We start from the raw sequence: 20,586 nt of genomic DNA on the forward strand, positions 1-20,586 counted from the left end.
GGGCTACATTTTCAATTTTTGATCTCTGGTGGCCATCTTTGGGCTACATTGGGCTACTTTGGGCTACATTTGGGCTACATTTTGGCTCTAACATATATTAAGCCCAATGTAGCACAATACATATTTTTCTAAAGTTAATGTTTTTTACAAACCACTTCAGAATAGAGCTACCTGTCCCTACAATTTTCCCAATTTTTTTTTTTTAAATTATTTTGGGGAGCGCTCCCGGAGCGCGCCCCGGGGAGCGCCCCGAAAAGCCTATTTTTACAAAGCGCCCCGGGGCGCGCTCCGGGGAGCGTCCCGTGAGCGCCAATATCGCAAACGAAAACATGATCGTGACGTATCGCATAGCCGCGACCGCGTGATACGCACGGCGTAAGCGCACCCGGAAGTACTCGAGCGAATACGATCGCACAACGTAAACTTCCGACGCGCTTACGCTGCGCGACCCGGGGCGCGCCCCCGGGCGCGCCCCGGGCGCGTAGCGTAAGCGCGTCGGGTCATGTGAGCAGAAAATAACACTTTTCATTGGTTCATAACAGTTTTGGTTTCATAATGATGAAGCCCCTGGTCTTGTGACCTGAAAATAACACTTCTCATTGGTTCAGGACAGTTTTTTTTTCTAAATGATGAAAGACCCCACCTTTTTTCCTTATTCTGACTTTGTCCTTTGACTGAGGAAGACCTGTTTGTTGCTCTGTCTACTTTTTTGCTCTTTGAGTAATATTTTGTACTATAAAATGGCTTCATTAGTAGCATCAGCTGGTGCATCTGCCCCACCACCACCACCACAACCACCAAGAGGACCAGCTCCAAATTATGTTGGTGGTCAAGAACAGGAGGAGGAAGAGGAAGAGGAAGAGGAGGAGGGGAGAAGAAGATGGCTGCCTGAAGAAAACACACCTTATAAACCCAAACCACACTTCATTTGGCAGTTTTTTTCAATTCCAGAGGGGAAAAAAAAGGTGAATGCGCCCAAAGTCACTTGCCTCATCTGCAATGATGAACTTTCACGGGGCAACCCAAATAAGAAATATTCTTTTGGTAACTATACCATGATTCGGCACATGACAAGAAAGCATCCAAACAACTACTCTCGTGCAGAGTTCCGGGAAATGGCCAGTAACCTCCCCCATTCATCAAGGACCCCCTCCCAAAGAAACCAACCCACTTCCTCGCAACCAGAAACATCCGAGGTGATGCCTTGCATTCAGCCGAGATTTGTTGATTTTAAAATTACTTGCACTGCTTGTGGCAAACTTATCTCCTATGGGGAAAAAAGTGTGAAACTCATCGTCCTTGCAGGTGATAATCACAAGTGCCCCAAAAAGAAGTAATTTTTTGGGTTTTTTGTTTTTTTGCTCCAGTTGAGCCAGTTTCAATTCCCTTTTTTTGTTTCTCCCCCCAAAAAAATACAAAAAAATATATAAAACTGTTTTGAAAAGCCAAAAAAAGTACAAAAAGTTCAAAAAACACAAAAAAAATATAAAACAACAAAAAGAAGAAAAAAAAAAGTTCTTTTTAGAACTACCTCCAATTTCTAAATCAAAACTTCATTTTTTAAACACTCTGTCACCTTTTTTCATCATAGTGCGCTCCCAGGGCCGCTCCCCGGTGCGCGCACCGTGCGCTTCCCCCGCGCAAAACGAAAAAAAAAAAAATATTTTAAATGCCCCGCGGGGCCCTTTTATAGCCCCCACATCAAACCTAGGGGGTCAAAGGGGTCTATCCCTGACGCCTTATGGTCAGTTCCCACTTTGTTTTAGCCACCTCTTATGTCTCGATTTTACCGAGACACAAGATGGCGACCGCTCTGGACTGTTTCGAATGTTTACAGACACCCGAGAGCCAATCAGCTTTCCATGCGCACCTCGCGTGGCGCGCCTGGAGCGCTCCCCGGTGCGCGCACCGGTGCGCTGCTATAGATATATATATTTTTTTGAACCTAAATTACTCAAAATCCACTGGAGCACATATCTTGAGACATAGCAAAGGCACATCGGGCTACCAGTCCCTACAATTTTGCCAAGTTTGGTGGAAATCCATTCAGCCGTTCGGGCTAAAAGTGAAATCGACCGCCCTATGGAAATTAACATGGGGAAAACGCGTTTTGGGACCCCCCTTTTATCTCGGCCCCCGCTTGACAAATCCCCCCCAAACTTTCAGGGAAGGACCGGAACGCCGCGAGGCCATTTTCAGGAAATTTTCAGGCAGATTCGTCAACCGGCGCAAAAGTTATTCCAAATAGAATTTTGAGATTTAACATTGAAAAAAATCCTAACTATAACTACCTACTGGCGACCGCCAGTAGGTAATATATATATATATATATATATATATATATATATATATATATATACATACATATATATATATATATATATATATATATATATATATATATATATATATATATATATATATATATATATATATATTCACAGAAAAAAACATAGGTTATAGTGGATATATAGTTAGGAATTTGCATTTACAAAACCTTGAAAATTCAATGAAAAAACCATAGGTTATAGGCCATATATAGTTAGGAATTAGCATTTACAAAACCTTATTTTACTCGCATAAAACCATTGAAATTCCATATATAGTTAGCTAACTATAAGCGCTAACTATATATCGCGCACCCGCAATCCACTGCTGATGATGTCACATATTACATCATTCATGACATGGTCAGTGACATCACTGATGACATCACTGATGACATCTCAAATGACATCACTGATGACATCACTGATCACAACATCCAGTGATTGTATGTGTCTGTAAAGTTTAAATATGTTTCACATATTGAAGAATGAGTGGATGTATAAGTGTCTGGATGAAGAATTTAGTAGGTGCATGACTGACTGTATGAGTGAGTGATTAAATGTGTCTCACTGAGTACATGGGTTAGTGACTAAACTGTCTTAATTCGTGCATCAGTATGTTTGTTGTTGTGTAAGCTGCTGCATGTGTTGATCAGTAGCTATAAGAGTAGCCATATGGGTTATTGATTGGTTGCCCAAATATTTGAATGGGAGGCTGAGTGTGTGTGTGGGTGGCTGGGAGGTGCGTGACTCTGTGCATAGATGTGTAAGCAGTTGATTCACTAGGAGTATGAGTTCAAGAGTGCATGTGGAAACAGCTATATGGGCGGTTGACTGTGCATGGGTGTGTTGGTGAGTGAATGGATTTCTCATTGCTACATGTGCAAGTAAGTACGTATGTAAAACACAATACATGTGAGAGTTGAGATATATAAATAACTGAACATAAGAGCCAGTGAATGTGTGAGTGGCTGTATCGATCACTGTGAGCTTGTATCAGGGATTATATAAGAGAGTAAATATGTGTTATTATATGTTTGAATAAGTAAGATGTGTATAACTGTATAGTTGAGGAAATGGAGGTGTGATTGATTCTTTGCATGACTGACTAGGTGTGTGAGTAAGTCCATGGATGAGTGACAGTCTGTGAGTGTCTGTTTATACTGAGTGTATGTAAGGTTATATTAGAGTCTGAAGAGGTTCATTGTATTATCACATGAGTGATGTGATCAGTGATGACAAATGAGATGTCATCAGTGATGTCATTTGAGTTGTCATCAGTGATGTCATCAGTGATGTCATTTGAGATGTCATCATTGATATCATTTGAGTTGTCATCAGTGATGTCATTTGAGATGTCATCAGTGATGTCATCAGTGATGTCACTGACCATGTCATGAATGATGTAATATGTGACATCATCAGCAGTGGATTGCGGGTGCGCGATATATAGTTAGCGCTTATAGTTAGCTAACTATATATGGAATTTCAATGGTTTTATGCGAGTAAAATAAGGTTTTGTAAATGCTAATTCCTAACTATATATGGCCTATAACCTATGGTTTTTTCATTGAATTTTCAAGGTTTTGTAAATGCAAATTCCTAACTATATATCCACTATAACCTATGGTTTTTTCTGTGAATTTCATTGGTTTTTTAATAGCAAATATGAAAAGCTTTAAAATGTCAAGTACGTGATAGATAAAAACATTTTCGTATTTATGCACGCTGATGTGCTTTGAACGCTGCCCCCCCCCCCCTCCCCTCTTTTGCCTTAGTAGTACTCTCTCTTTGCAGATACAGAAGGGTAGTTAACGCAGGCCTTTACCCCCGTTGTAATCCGTCGTACCTCCTTGTCTCTCCATTTGATTGATTGTTGTCCAAGCATTTACTGTTTTAGAATTGGTTCTCTTTGGATCATTCTCTATTTACAAACAAGCACAAAGTCGCAATACTCTGTTTAGTCTTTGCAGATAGTGAAAAATCGTGTAAAAAAATAAAAGTAATCGAGCAAAATCAGTAGGCCACTAATTGGATCTCTTTTTGACCTCGCTAAAATAGAAATATTAGGAACAACCCTTCTTGAGAAATACGAAAATAGTGAGATGAACTGAGCTCCACACCATGAGGGCTGCAAGACAGCTCGGCTCCATCACCCATCCCGCACAAAATAATGACAAACCCTATGCAAATATTAAAAATATAGACAACACACCAGCAAAGAAATAGGGTAAAACATTTTATTAAAAAACTATTTACATAACGTTGGTTTATAAGATGATGTCAGTAGTGGACCGATGTGTGAATAGATCGAAAACAGCACAAGGCTCCAAGATCCGGATAGCAAGCTCCTGGATGTTGGGTGCCATAGTTTAGAGTTCTGAATTTCAGCCTTTTTCAATGCCTGTGCTTTGTTGAATCAAAATGGCGGCTTGACACAAAGCTGACTCAAGCGTTGTTACTGATGCTATGCAGACCAAAACTGGTTTTCAGTTTGTACATTTTTCTAGATTTTTCAATCCAAGTTTGGTTGACTTTGTAGAACGATGGCTTCAGATTTTCAACATACGGTGTGGTGGCGCTGACTGGGAGGGGGCGCTTCGCTCCTGCCCCCTCCCCAAGTAAGATTTTCATACGTGAAAGTACGTTAATGGTTTTGGTCCCTGAGATGCTTCGATGTCACTACCATTCTCAAATAGCATAAGTTCTGGATGTTGGGTGCCATAGTTAAGAGTTCTGAGCAGCGCTTGTAACACTGTCTGAAGCTTATTTCCACCTACTGCAGCTTCACTATTCTCAAAGTAAGTGAGTGTCGTTTGTGGACCTGACTGCATTAGAAAACAATATGATATGTTACCTTCCTAAACAGCTTGACGGAGGCCCCTGAGGGGCGCTGTGATGGCCATGGACTCGGAGAAGACGCTTGGCTCCGACACCCTCCCCAAGTCTTATAGCACTGGTGTAGCCTGAGATCGCCCCCGACATAGGCGGCCGGCTCCCGGGGTCCGGCGGTACTTTTTGCCTTTTGATGACTCTTCAATTCTGGACCTTGTCCCACAATCCGTTTGACCTGCAGACAAGCTGTAGTGAGGTGCCCCTTTATCGTTTTAGTTGCCATTCCGCCCGCTTTTGCTACACTGTGCCTCTTCCGCCATTCAGCTGTTTTCCGCCCGCTCTTGCGACTACAGCGTCTCGCTCACCATGTAGTTGAGATGCGCCCGCTCTTGCGGTGCAGCGATAGGCGGCTGCCACAGGACTCTCAAAATGGCGGCTGGCTCTTCGGTTTTGGGCCTGGTCCACTAAAATGGCCCTGGGACACCTTGGAACTCGGACGCTTGTCTGCTAGGGCTTGGATCCCATTCTCGAAAAGCGTCCCCTCAGCCGTGAAGATTCTACAAAAGTCTTGGGGGCCTCCGACTCCCGCAGGCTTCTGGTGGGGAGCGGCTGCCATGATTGCTCGTGGAATGGCCACGACGGAGCTACGAGATGGTAGTGGTCTCATGCTGACGCCAGCTTTAGTCTGAAACATCCAGAAACACTGTAGACTACCAATTCGATCAGTTCCGGTAGCGCCCCAACATGACCCGGAAGAGAAGAACTTGCCCTCCCCTCTTTGACTGATGGTTCTTGTTGCCTGTCCCCTCTGTTGTCATTTAACAGAACTTTTTGGACTGCTGAAAGGGGTTGTGTTCTGAACGCTGGTTGGTGGAGACATTTAGACTATATTCTTGACCTACGTTGTCGCGTAATGCGTTTTATGACACGCCGCGTTAGCGCACCCGGAAGTGATCCGAGGCGCGGCGCGCAGCGCGTAACGTAAGCATAACAGGTCATGTGACTTGTTAATAAAACTTTTCATTGGTTCATTTTACTTTTGTTAATTTAATGATGAAAAGCTTGGTCATATGACCTAAAAATTAAGCTTTTTATTATTTTCGAACAATATTTTTTTTTCAAACATATGTTATAATATTCCAGGCTAATGTACTTTCCCGGAAAATTTACAACTGTCTTGCAAGTAAAATATATTCCTTTTTCGAGAAAAAGGGCGTTTCTTCCTTCCATGACGGAGCCGTTGAGTAAAAGAGATTCGGCCTGCTGTCTTAGTCGCCGATACGCCTGATTATCAGATTCTTATCGATCACTTTATGTTGCAGACATGAAAAACACAACTGCCCTTGACCATTTATCTTTACTGCGTTCCTACATATTATACCTTTTATCCGTCATGTAATTGGACTGCTTTATTTCACTTGCCTTTTACTGATTCGAAAACAGTCACTAAAAGTAAAAACTTTACAAATGAAAATACTACTACCGTGTTTTGTTTTAAAAACCTTTATTGTGAAAATGTCAGTATACAAATACGGGCCTATAACCACGTGGGCCGGCCACGGAGCAAACTCAAATCGTATATGATGAGGAGACATTTACACTGTAGAAGAACGTAACGAGCGGGCCATTAGGTGACAAGAACAAAGGTGTCTAACAGTTGCGGTATCGGTGGACGTACATTTTGTAATTAAAATACGACAGGGCAACTTACAATAACATTTTCTAGATATACATTTGCGGGCAAAGAGTTACGAGTCCCATTTATACCGGCGCCATTTTGGGCGAGGCCGGGCAGGTCCAAGATATAGTCAAAATGTCTCCACCAACCATCGGCCACACCAGAACCCCTTTCGGCCCTTTATGTTACAAGATGATGTCTTCCATTCAGAAAATATTGGTGGCAGCATTTTGAAAGGAAACAGAAACAGCCGTTCTCCTAGTGAGTTTCACATTGTTACATTTAGGAAGAATGTTGAAGAGTAGTATGTGGAAAATCTGAAGCCATTTTTCTACAAACTCTCAATCAGACTTGGATGGAAAAAAAAACCTGAAGAATGTACAAACTGAAAACCAATTTTTGTCTGTATAGCACCAACAGTAACGCTTGAGTCAGCTTTGTGTCAAGCCGCCATTTTCATTCAATCAATAGCGTCCCCCTGCACACATTCAGGGACCTGGTCGTGTCTTCAGATGAAACGCATTGTAGGAAAAGAAGCAGAAAGAAAAAGGAAAAAAGTTCCGCCGGACCTAGTGAAGCTGCAGCAGGTGCAAATAAGCTTCAGACAGTCTTACAAGCACTGCTCAGAACTCTCAACTGAGGCACTCAACATCCAGGACTTGCCATTCGGATCTTGGCGCCTTGTATTTTTGTTTTGTTTTTGATGGAGGGGAAAGAACAAAAAACAGACATTGAAAAAGGCTCAACAGTGCAGGGCGCCTTGTGCTGGTTCCGACCTATTCACACATCGGTCCGCTACTGACATCACCTCATAAACCAACGGGGCACCCCACGCCGACTTTCGGCGCAGCATTGTAGGATGGCCACACCAGTGCGGCAATTTGCTGGACACCACCTCGGTGCCATCCAGATCTCGGCGCGTTCATTCATTCAATAGCGTCCCCCTGCACACATTCAGGGACCTGGTCGTGTCTTCAGAAGAAACGCATTGTAGGAAAAGAAGCAGAAAGGAAAAGGCAACAAGTTCCGCCGGACCTAGTGAAGCTGCAGCAGGTGCAAATAAGCTTCAGACAGTTCTACAAGCACTGCTCAGAAATCTCAACTAAGGCACTCAACATCCAGGACTTGCCATTCGGATCTTGGCGCCTTGTGCTGGTTCCGACCTATTCACACATCAGTCCACTACTGACATCACCTCATAAGCCAACGGGGCACCCCACGCCGACTTCCGGCGCAGCATTGTAGGATGGCCACACCAGTGCAGCCACTTGCTGGACACCACCTCGGTGCCATCCGGATCTCAGCGCGTTCGAGTCACTGTGCCGGAAGAGTGACCGGAACTCAGCTGAACACGCCGTCTTTCGGCGCAGCATTGTAGGATGGCCACACCAGTACGGCAATTTGCTGGACACCACCTCGGCGCCATCCGGATCTCGGCGCGTTCGAGTCACTGTACCGCAACAGTGACCACAATTCAGCTGGACACGCCGTCTTTCGGCGCAGCATTGTAGGATGGCCACACCAGTGCGGCAATTTGCTGGACACCACCTCGGTGCCATCCGGATCTCGGCGCGTTGTGCTGCCTTCGGCCTATTCGCACATCGGTCCGCTACTGACGCCGCCTCACGTGCCAACGGATTTTCTACGCTTTTTGTAGCCCTATGTCGCATAACAGGTCATGTGACTTGTTTATAAAACTTTTCATTGGTTCATTTTACTTTTGGTTTCCTAAAGATGGAAGGCTTGGTCATATGACCTAAAAATAACACTTTTCATTGGTTTAGAACATTTTTTTTTCCCAAACGATGAAAGCCCCACCTTGTTTCTGGATCATTCAGACTGAAGCTGGCGTCAGCATGAGAGCACCACCATCTCGTGGCTCCGTCGTGGTCATTCCGCGAGCAATCATGGCAGCCGCTCCCCACCGAAAGCCTGCGGGAGTCGGGGGCCCCCAAGACTTTTATACAATCTTCACGGCTGAGGGGACGCTTTTCGAGAATGGAGCCCAAGCCCTAGCAGGCAAGCGTCCGACTTCCAAGGTGTCCCAGGGCCATTTCAGTGGACCAGGCCCAAAACCGAAGAGCCGTCCGCCATTTTAAGAGTCATGTGGCAGCCGCCTATCGCTGCACTGCAAGAGTGGGAGCAACTCAACAACATGGTGAGCGAGACGCTGTAGTCGCAAGAGCGGGCGGTAAACAGCTGAATGGCCGCCACCTGGGGAGGCCCGTTCACGCCGCCTCCCCCCCCCCCCCCGGGCCGCCGCACGCCAATTTTCGGAGCAGCATTGTAGGATACCAAAACCAGTGCGGCAGTTTACTGGACATCACCTGGGTGCCTGTCGTACATGTTGTGTCAGCCATGTGACACTGGACACAGACCGCTACTGACGAGGCCTCCCCCCGCACCACCCGGGACGCCCCACGCTGTTTTTCTGTGCTGCATTGTAGGATCCCTAAACCAGTGCGGCACCCAGGCGACATCACCTGGGTGCCGTCCAGAACTCTGCACGTTGTGCTGCCTTGGGACTATTCGCACAACAGACCGCTACTGACGAGGCCTCCCCCCGCCCCACCCGGGACGCCCCACGCCAATTTTCGGAGCAGCATTGTAGGATCCCTAAACCAGTGCGGCACCCAGGCGACATCACCTGGGTGCCGTCCAGAACTCTGCACGTTGTGCTGCCTTGGGACTATTCGCACAAAAGACAGCTTCTAACCATTGTTGCTTTTTGTGTTAATAAATGTTTAAATGTTTTTAGTTTTTGTTCTGTTCATTATCGTTAAAAGTTAATAAAGTTTTATAACCTTACTTTGTTGGAGTGTTATCTATTTTTTGAAAAACGGGTGAATGGGGCCTTGAATCGGGTTATTGTCATGTGTGGGCTTTGGAAGTGTGCTGCTGCAGGATCGGACATTTCAAACTCAAATGCACGTTCTTTTTCTTACCTTTCTGAAGCATGGAGCGCAATAGCAGGCAGAGAAAGGGTGATGCACGTGTTGAACACTACCTGACCTGGCAAGTTGCTGGCAGTGCCCCCCCGCCCGCTCCTGAAAGAGGGCACACACACACCGCCGCCCCGAGTACTTCACAAATCTTTAAAAGACCATGCGCTTGTTCATGAGGCTTAAATGGTTTATCACCTCTTCTAGAACCCCTGCATCGACCCTCTGACGTTTCATGGAAAAATTACCATGTAACACAATACCAAGCCCTATCAGCTGAAACCCCCAAGGAATCGTGGGGCATATTATCAAGGGGGTTTATCTCCGCTTTTTTGGCTTTAAAAACCATGAAAGCGGAGATAAAATTATTTCCCTATTATCAAGCTGTCGCTAACACCAGTTAGTGACACCTAAAAGGAGATAGCGACCATCTTGGGCCCGGCTTTGCATGTCAGTGATACTTATCACTAATGACATGCAAAGTGGCGTGCCAAGATGTTAGCGACTGGAAACAGTCCCTAACATCGCTACCTTCTATTACCAACTTTTGGAGATATTCGCGCTAAGCGCGAATATCTCCAAAATCTAACACCTGCCCTGAGCAGTTCTTAGCCATGTTATCCAATGGGAGGTGGATAACATGGCTAAGAGCATTAGGTCGATAATACATGAATATCGCTGACTTTTCTGCGATAATAGCAAGGTTTATCTGCGATAAAAATCGCCGATCTGCGGCGATAATTTTTGTCTCTAAACAAGTTATAGACAAAAATTATCGCTAGTTGTTAGTAATATGCCCCCGGGTTTTTGCTTGCAGAAATCGGGAGGCGGGAGACTAGCACTGAAATCAGTACTCACACGCCTGAATCAGGAGAATTGGCATGTCTGAATTCTCTACAGCTGGGGCCATAAACTACATCCGCAGGGGTAGGTGATAGCCTGGGACCAGCCTGGCATCTAAAATGGCTGCCGTGCACGACAAAATTGTGGCATTCGAAAAAAGGCAAGATGGCGCAGCCGCTGGAAGAGATATATCAACATATATCAGCCTCCTCAGCCACCCTCAGGAAACATAGGGGATTAGGATATGTCTCCCGCACCCCCTTATACCTAGTACTTTAATTAACGAAGCACAAAATGGTGAATTCCCGTTTCGCTACCAGTTTGCGGCCCAGTTCGCGGCCCGTGAAGCGCTTCTACCGTGAAAAATCATTTTTTTTTTATTTTCCCCACGGGACCCTTTAATAACCCCAACAACATTCCTAGGGGGTCAAGAGGGGGATACCTTGCCCCCTTTCATTAAATTCCCCCTTAGTTTTTCACCTTTTCTTCTCTCTCGACCCTACCGAGAGACAAGATGGCGGCCGCTCCGGACTGTCACGCAGCAAAAAAAAAAAAAAAGCTCACGCACAGCCGCTGGAAGAGATGTATCAACATATATCAGCCTCCTCACCCACCCTCAGGAAACATAGGGGATTAGGATACGTCTCCCGTACCCACTTATAACTAGTAATTTAATTTACGAAGCACAAAATGGCGAATTCCCGTTTCGCTACCAGTTCGCGGCCGCGCTTCTACCGTGAAAAATCATTTTTTTTTTATTTTCCCCACGGGACCCTTTAATAACCCCAACAACATTCCTAGGAGGTCAAGAGGGGGATACCTTGCCCCCTTTCATTAAATTCCCCCTTCGTTTTCCACCTCTTCTTCTCTCTCGATCCTACCGAGAGACAAGATGGCGTCCGCTCCGGACTGTTTAGAATGTTGACAGACACCGGAGAGCCAATCAGCTTTCTGCGCGCAAAGTTCCGATAAGCGAAAAGTAAGCGGACCGGATCGCTGCCCAGAGCGCTGTTACAGATATATATCTTGGTTTGAACGTTAATTTCTCAAAAACTACTGGAGCACATATATTGAGACCTAGCAAAGGCACATCGGGCTAACAGTCCCTACAATTTTGCCAAGTTTCGTGCAAATCCATTCAGCCGTTCGAGCTAAAAGTGAGTCCAACCGCCCTATGGAAAACTCAATGCAAAAAACGCGTTTTGGGACCCCCCTTTTATCTCAGCCCCCCCTTGACGAAACCCCACCAAATTTTCAGGGGCTGCTCAGAAACAATATGTGCCATTTTCCTGAAAATTTCAGCCGATTCCATCCACAAACGCCAAAGTTATTAGACATAGAATTTTCAAAAGTCCCATAGGGAAAAAATTCTAACTATATATACCTACTGGCGAACGCCAGTAGGTAATATATATATATATATATATTCACTGAAAAACCATAGATTTCAGGCCTTATATAGTTAGGAATTAGCATTTAAAAAAACATTGAAATTGCTCCTATATAGTTAGTTGTACTAACTATATTTCACGCACCCGCAATCCACTGCTGATGATTTCACATATTACATCATTCATGACATGGTCAGTGACATCACTGATGAGATCACTGATTACATCATCCAGTGACTGTGTGTTTCTGTAAAGTTTAAATATGTTTTACATATTTAAGAATGAGTGGATGTATAAGTGTCTGTAATGACTGAATGTGTGAGTGAGTGAATAAAGGTGTCTTACTGAATGCATGGGTTAGTGACTAAACTGTCTGGATGTGTGCATCAGTATGTCTGTTGTTGTGTAAGCTACTGCATATGTTGATCAGTAGCTATATGAGTGGCTATATGTGTTATTGATTGGTTGCCAGAGAATATGTATGGGAGACTGAGTGTGTGTGGGTAGTTGGCATATATAAATGACTATACATAAGAGCCACTGATTGTCCAAGTGGCTGTATGGATCATTGTGTACTTGTATCAGTAATTGTATAACAAAGTAAGTATGTGTTAGTATATGTTTCAATAAGTAAGGTGTTGTGTGTATAACTGTATAGTTGAGGAAATGAAAGTGTGATTGATTATTTGCATGACTGACTAGATGTGTGAGTAACTCCATGGATGAGTGGCAGAGTGTGAGTGTGAGTGTCTGTATAGGTGTTTGAGTGCAAATGATATTGTTGTATTGAATGGTGACTGTATGTATGAGTGATTCTATGGGTAAATGATTGGATGTGTGTATAGACCTAGCAATCAGTGTGTGCGTATGTAGTACCTGGTATTGGTGTGTCAATGGTTTCAAGAATGGTAGTCTGTGTTTAACACTGGGTGTTTCAAAGGTTATATTAGAGTGTGAAGAGGTGCATCGTATTATCACATGAGTTAGATCATCAGTGATGTGATCAGTGATGTTAATTGAGATGTCATCAGTGATGTCATCAGTGATGTCATTTGAGATGTCATCAGTGATGTCACTGACCATGTCATGAATGATATAATATGTGACATCATCAGCAGTGGATTGCGGGTGCGCGAAATATAGTTAGTACAACTAACTATATAGGAGCAATTTCAATGGTTTTTTAAATGCTAATTCCTAACTATATATGACCTGAAACCTATGGTTTTTCAATGAGTTTGCAAGGTTTTTTAAATGCTAATTCCTAACTATATATGGCCTTAAACTAATGTTTTTTTCAGTGAATTTGCAAGGTTTTTAAATGGTAATACCTAACTATATATGACCTGAACCCTATGTTTTCTTAGTGAATTTGCAAGTTTTTTTTTTAATGCTAATACCTAACTATGTAAGGCTTGAAACCTATGGTTTATTCAGTGAATATATATATTTAATATAATATATATATAATTTTTATTTAAATGTTTTTTTTTATATGATTACAGCGTCCGCACACCGTAAACTCTCTGAGCTCTTACCCTGACAAATTTTTTAAGTTTCTAAAACATAATATCTACGTTTTTAACGTAGATTTTAAAGGTACACAATATCTGCTTAAATGTAGAAAATGTTTAGTAAAAATTTTTATCAACAGTATATTACTTTTTTGAGTAGTAACAAATCTCGCGAGGGTACGTCGCACGTGCACGCAACATAAGAGCTCCGTCTGCGCACCGTGAAAGCTTCGATCTCTTACCCCCAAAAGTTTTATAAACTTTAAATCGTTATATCTACGTATTCATTGCACAATATAAAGGTACACATTATCTGGGATAATAAAGAACATGTTTGTTTAAAATTTTAAAGACCATATATAACTTTAGGCAATTATAAATCTCGCGAGGGTGCGTAATACGTAAACGCATCGTAAGATGACGTCAGCGCTCCGTAAATAGAGCGTAAACGCACCGTAAGCTTACGTAAGCGCTCCGTAAACGCAACGTAAGCGCTCCGTAAGCTTACGTCCAATCAAAACAAAAGATTCAATTGGTTTATAATACTTCCTACTCCAATTGTTAAAGACCCCTCCCATGTTCATCATTCTTCTTTGGCTTTCGAGGAAGAAACACCTTTTTTCATCAGCACTTTGGTCCTGAAAAATCTATTGAAATGTCTGAACAGCAGGAACCTGAGCATCCAGAACATGAGGAACCTGAGCATTCAGAGCATGAGGAATCTGACCATTCTGAAGATGAGGAACCTGAGTTTGTTCCTGAAACCCCTAGATTACCAAAAGAGTCCATAGTTTGGAATTTTTTTTAATTCCCAGAAGATCAGAAAAAGGTAAATGCGCCTTTTGTCACATGCAAAATCTGTGACACGGTACTTTCCAGAGGGGATCCACAGAAGAAGTACAGCTTTGGAACTTTTAGCATTGAACGCCATGTCAAGAATATGCATCCAAACAATTGGAGTAAAGCTGTAATGAAAAAATCATCAGAGGAGCAGGGCTCTGTTTCCAGCACTTCTTCTCAACCAACAGCACCACCAATGCAAGCATCAATGGTTGCAAATATCCAACCAGAACGTAAGAATTTAATGGCGCAATGCATTCCTTGCCAGAAACTGATTGCCTTTGGACAAGAGTCCATTCAAGTTATCCTCTAAAAAAACAGGAAGCACAGGTGCACCCCATCATTTTATTTTTTATTTTTCATTGTTTGTTCCGGTTGAACAATTATCTGCCTTAAAAAGTTTATTTCTTTACATCGTTTTTCCAGCAAAACAAAAAAAAAATGTTCTTTTTAGAACTACCTCTATTGGTTAAAGAAAGAACTAAATTTCTATGTTTGTATGTAAAAGTTTGTCATAGTGAATGTCAAAGTGCAAAACTATAAGGATGTGGTACAGGATAAACCTATAAGGTGTTTACCTATAGAATACTGTACTACTTCCAAAGCACTGAAATGTAACATATGTATATAAATATGTTACAACTCAATGGGCCAGATGTACGTAATCTCGATTTCCCTACTCATAAATAACAAGGGCCCGATGTAGGTAATCCCAGATTACCACTTCTTAAATACCGAATCAGATCGATTCGGTATTTAAGAACTGGTAATGGAGATGTACGTATTTTTACCAAATTAATTACCGATTCGGTAAAATTCGTTAATTACCGATTCGATAAGTACCAAATCTGTATTTGCCATTGATTCCTATGGGCCTTGAAGCCCATAGGAATCAATGACCAATACCGAATTGGTAATTACCGAATCGTAAAATACTGAATCCTGCCAGGGGGAACAGGGTGTCACTTTGACACCCTGTAGCACCCCTGTTTTTGGCTTGTGAGCAATGTGACACACATACATGCCCTTAGGGAATGTATGTGTGCCACATGGCACAGGTGTACATGCACAGATGTGCATGTACATAGGAATTCCTTATTTACCACCCAATTGTATTGAGTGGTAAATAACGAATTCTTAGATGCCTCTAGCACTATCAACAGTGCTACCTACATTAGAATTGACAGATTTGGTATTTTTACTGAGTATGTATTTATCGATTCAGTAATTTTACCGATTCGGTAAATACAGAATCGGTAAAAATACCAAATCTGTAAATAAATGCCTCCTACATAGGAAAAGGTATTTACCGGTTGGTAACAGCCAAATTCAGCCATTACCGACCGGTAAATGCCTACCTACATCGTGTCCCAAATCATACCACTTCAATATTTAAGAGTAGGTAAATAGGATGTATGTAATTTGTTTTTTGAAATTACCGAATCTGTATAATTCAGTCAATTTACCGAATCAGTATTTACCGATTCAGTAATTGCCATTGATTCCTATGGGCCTTGAGGCTGTATAGTATTCAGTGGTAAGTAATGAATATTTAAGGGCCTGTGGCACTGTTTTAAAAACAAAGAACTGTAAACAAAAGTGAACACAAAGGGGAAGAGGTGTGAGAAACAGAGAGAAAGAAGTGCACTGGAGGAAGTGCAGTGCTAATAAATGAAGGTTTACTAACAGGTAAGAAATGGATAACAGAGTGAAGAAAGGAGAATAAGATCAAACTTAACAAAATAAAGAGAGTAACTGACTGAGGTAAAGAGGAGGAGTGGTAGAAACAGAGAGCAACGTAGATTAACTGTAAGGGAGACACATGTAGGGAGAGAGGGAGCAAGGGACTGAAAAAGAGTGAGGCAGTTATTCTGTCACAATAAGAGAGTGATAACAAACTTAATTTTGATTCTCATACTTACCTTATAAATAATGAAAACTTAGACACTGATGCGGAAAAAGTTTTTGATTTCTTATACTTACCTTCTAAGATATAAAAACACTTAAAGAAATGATTTAAAAAAATATATAATATCTGTAAAACACAAGAAGCAAATACATTATAATGCATACAATGTATATTTCACAATACAAGAGAGAAGGAAGGAGATTAAGAGTCAAGAAAGATAGATGGCACATGTAGAGGGACACGTGCCACAGGTAGAGAGTAAGATGGTGCAGGCAGAGAGTGAGATAGAACAAGTAGAGGGTGAGATGGTGCAAGCAAAGGGTAAGACGACACACGCACATGCATATATTGTGCAAACAGATGGTAAGATGGCACACACACAGAGAAACATGGAACAAGCAAAGGAAGACATAGCACAGTCAAAAGAGAGATGGTGAATGAGCGTGAGACAAGGGGAGTAAGGACACAGAGGGAGTGGAGGAAAGAGTGAGAGAAGGGGACTGAGTGAGGGAGCAAAGAAAAACAAGTGATGGAGTGTGAGTGAGTTAAAGAGAGTGAGTGTAAGGGAAGGGCAGTGAGACAGTGAAGGGACAGAGGAAGTAAGGCTAACAGAAACAGTGAATAAAGAGAAGTGAGGATGTCAGAGTTCAAAAGGAGTGACAAAAGGAGTAAGTGAAGTGGACTAAGGTGAGTGAGGGAAGGTTAATGAGTAAGGGATCAAAAGAAGGAAAAAGAGGTGAAGGGGAGTGAATCAGATGAACTGAAAAAAGGTAAGTGAGGGAAACAAGAAAGGAGAAGGGGAGTGAAGGATAGGAATAAAGGGTACTGACGGAAGCAGCCTAATGAAACTATGGTGAGGTGAGTGAGAGAAGGATAGTGAAGTTAAAGAAAGACAAATGATAGAGGGTGGATAAAGTCGAGTGAGCGTGAAACAATGGGACTGAGTGATTGACTACACACAGGGAGTGAAGGAAGGAGCGATAGAAGGAGACTCAGTGAGGGATCAAAGAATGGAAAATGAGGTAGTGTAGGTGAGGGAAAAGGAGTGACAGAATGAGGTGATGAAGAGAGTCACGCTAAGAGACAGGAAGCGATGGAAGTATAGACAAAAAGAGAAATTAAAAAGTTTTTGGGGTCGGTCGTACTTACCTTATAAATGAAATATCTGTGGAAACGAAAAAACGAATCCGATATAATACATTATTCACAATACAAGGGACAAAACAGGAGAAAAAGTTAGGGAAGGAAAATGAAGGAGAGGGAAGGGGAAATTAGAGCAGGTGCATTAACAATAATGATTCTAAGACAGAGGGAGTGATAGAAGAGTACAGAGAAAGTAAGAGGACACAGGGAGTTTTATGAAGGTGTGTTTCAAGTGCACTTAGGTGAGTGAAAGAAGGGGAATTAGTGAGTGAGCAAAGGAAGGAAAGAGAGGTGAAGGGGAATGAAACAGAGGGACTGACTTAACATGAGTGGGTGAGAAGACTAAGAAGAAGGGGAGTGAAGTATAGGGAATGAGAATAAGTAAGGGAAGCAAAATAAAGGGACAGGGGTGACGTAGGGTAAAAGAATAACAGTAGGTTTGACGAAACAGAGGTGATAGAGGATAAATAAAGGTGAATAAGCATGTCACAAGAAGAGTAAAAGAGTGAGGAAATAGAGGGAGTGAAGGAAAGAGTGAGAGAGGGTGACTGAGTGAAGGAGCAAAAAAAAGTCAGTGACAAAATGTGGATGAGTTAAAGGGAGTGAACATAAGAGAAAAGGGAGTAAGTAACTGAAGGGATGAAAGCAGTGACATTAGGAGAGAGGCAGTAAGGGAAGGATAGAGAGAAACAGAAATAAAAAAGTAATGAAAAGGTATTTTTTATTAGTCGCACTTACATTATAAATGTAATATCTGTTATAATATATATTTCACAATACAAAATGCAAATTAACTTGTAAAGTGATATAGAAACATATATTAACCACATTTACCCAGAATACGTATTCTTCATTTACATACCTTTCCACATGGCCAAATGGTATACAGAAAGTCCTCTTTTTGGAAATTAATTAATAGTAGTTTTAAACTTCCATGTACCCGACCTTCGGAATGAAAAGTCCAAGATCTATTTCATCATCTAACAATAATTTTATTTACACCTCTGACTTATTCTTGATAAACATTTCCTATAATACTGATATCACTCACTATGTGATACACTTATACTACCTTTATGAAAACTACCACTTTACTAATTATCTTGATCACTTTCACTCACAAACTAATTTTGAACAACACACTTACTTTTATTAACTGCTCCAATCTTCATTGTCCCATTACTTTCACTAAAATGAGGGTTCTAAAAACACTAGGTAAGAATTTGTTAAGTCAAAAGTCGAACGTTGTTTGAAAATCAATTGAGTATCATTAAAACTTATGTAAAAACATATATTACCAACATTTACTCGAGAAACTCATTTTTCATTGATGTACTATCCCACATGGCCAAATAGTACGTAAAAATTCCTTGTTTTAGAGAATACTTAATATTACTCTTGACCTTCCATTTCCCAACCTTCTGCATGAAAAGCTGCAACGTCTTTCGTAACTCCTTACAATATTTATATCTCCACCCAAGGTTGTGTATGGTGTCAATAAAACCTTAAACAACCAGTAAACTATTAGAATCTGAACATCATATAGTATCCTGATGACTAACTTTTATTAATTGCTCCAATCTTTCTAGGCCAATTACTTTTCCTAAAATTTAGGTAGTAAAAACACTAGGTAAGAATTTTTTACGTCAAAAGTCAAACATTTTTTGAAAGTCCAAACAGTATCATTACAATAAGTCCAACCATTTTGACATTTTAAATAAACTGTATAATGTCCAGATGTTATTGAAGGACCATCGTGGAAAATAATTGCTACTGTTACAAAGGTTCTTCCTGAAATTTCTAATTGAGAAGCCACAACATTTTCAATTAAAGTTGTCAATTTAGTTCAATCAGGTCTACATCGTTGAAACATTAAAATTACGTTGGAACCCCCTAGAGAGGGAGAAGCACAAATCTCTCCTTAAGGAGTATAAGGCGGAGGTTATTAAGGTGAAACAAGAATACTTCGCCCATCTAACGACTACTCTTACCTCCCCGAGAGAACTCTTCAAGATAGTTGATTCATTATGCACATTACAGATGCCTGATACTATTGTGTGCTCACAAGACCTCTGTGATAAAATCGCAGGATATTTTCACACGAAAATAGCGGACATCTACTCGGCCCTTGATTTACAAAAGGCCCTAATGCCCCCCCCCTTCTCCCAGCCCAACCTTCCTCCCTTCCGAAGTTGATGGCCCGACTACCACAATGAGTCTGTCTGTGATTCCACCACTCTCTCTGCATGAACTTGACTTGCTTCTAAGCAAGAGGAGGTCAGGGTCTCCTTTAGACCCTTGTCCTCTCAAAGTTCTCAAGGACTGCAGAGATACATTGCTGCCTCCGCTTTTGGACATCATGAACAGGGCAATGAAGGATGGTATCTTCCCTTCCCAATGGAAGAGTGCTGTAGTCAAGCCCCTCCTTAAAAAGCCCACATTAGACCTCGAGGTACTTAAAAAATTCTGCCCCATTTCTTTGCTCCCAGCACCAGCAAAGATGCTGGAGACCCATCTAAACCAGCATTTGGCGGCGTTTTTGGATTCCTCGGGTCTTCTAGATCAGTCCCAACATGGTTTCAGGAGAGGATATAGCACGGAGTCGGCCCTTATGATAGTGCTTGACAACATCCGCTCTGAGGTCGACCAGGGCCATACCTCCGTGCTGATCATTTTAGATCTGACAGCTGCCTTCGATAACCTGTCTCCCTCGGTTCCTACATCTCGGCTGAGGGAGATAGGGGTAGAGGGCGCGGCCCTGAGCTTACTGGCTTTTTTCCTGGATCAGAAGGAGCAGAGGGTCAAGCTGGGAGAATATCTATCTCCTCCCACACCTGTGCAATGTGGGGTTCCACAAGGGTCGGCATTAAGTCTGACCCTGTTTAACATCTATGTGGCCCCACTTGCCAGGCTTGTGAGATCGTTTGGTATGGAGGTAGTCTCCTATGCCGATGATACCCAGATCCTGGTGTCCCTCTCTCACTCGGTGAACGCTCCTATTCGTAATTTTAGAAACTGCATGGAGGCGGTCTCTAAGTGGATGATTTACAATTCACTTAGACTGAATGGGAAGAAGACTGAGATTCTGGTCTTCGGTGGAAACACAAACATCTGGACAGCCAAATGAGGGCCCCCCTCACTGGGAGTCTGCCCCACACCAACAG

This window comes from Lissotriton vulgaris, chromosome 7 (assembly GCF_964263255.1).
Source record: "Lissotriton vulgaris chromosome 7, aLisVul1.2, whole genome shotgun sequence".
Classification (NCBI taxonomy): domain Eukaryota; kingdom Metazoa; phylum Chordata; class Amphibia; order Caudata; family Salamandridae; genus Lissotriton; species Lissotriton vulgaris.